Source organism: Cyphomyrmex costatus, unplaced genomic scaffold, assembly GCF_001594065.2.
Source record: "Cyphomyrmex costatus isolate MS0001 unplaced genomic scaffold, Ccosl1.0 scaffold619, whole genome shotgun sequence".
NCBI lineage: Eukaryota > Metazoa > Arthropoda > Insecta > Hymenoptera > Formicidae > Cyphomyrmex > Cyphomyrmex costatus.
In genome coordinates this window covers 67,082-67,586 of record NW_017280177.1, presented here as the reverse complement: position 1 = coordinate 67,586, position 505 = coordinate 67,082, and positions in this window count along the sequence as shown.

Genomic DNA, 505 nt, shown 5'->3' with positions numbered 1-505 from the left:
TTTGTCAGTCTACAAATTTTTCGGACATCTTCGGTCGTCTCGAATTATCTTTGCAATTGCCCGCGTCACCTCGTTCCCGCTCTTGGCTTTGAGCGGCATGGCCCATGCATGCTTACTCAGCACGTCAATGACAGTGAGAATGTAATAGTAACCTCTGTTGAAGCGCGTATACGGACGCATCTCGACTACATCCGTCTGCCACAGGTCATCGTATCCGTGTACTACGACGCGTCTTCGTGGAAATTTTCTTCTCGCCGAAGCGTGTAATTCTTCAACCAGCGATCGTTTCTCAGACATTCTTCGCTTCTCGAATCTTCTTTTCAAATTCATTTAACATAATTTGCACGTTATTTTGGAATGATGTTATCTTTCTTTCAATTTCATCAAGACGATCTTTCAAATCTTGAACACTCTGCTGCACGTATCGTTTGTTTGCTGCGTCAGTATCCTCCACTGGTAGCGCTAAACGTCGAATCTTACGCGACTTTGCGTCAAAGTCGGCTGC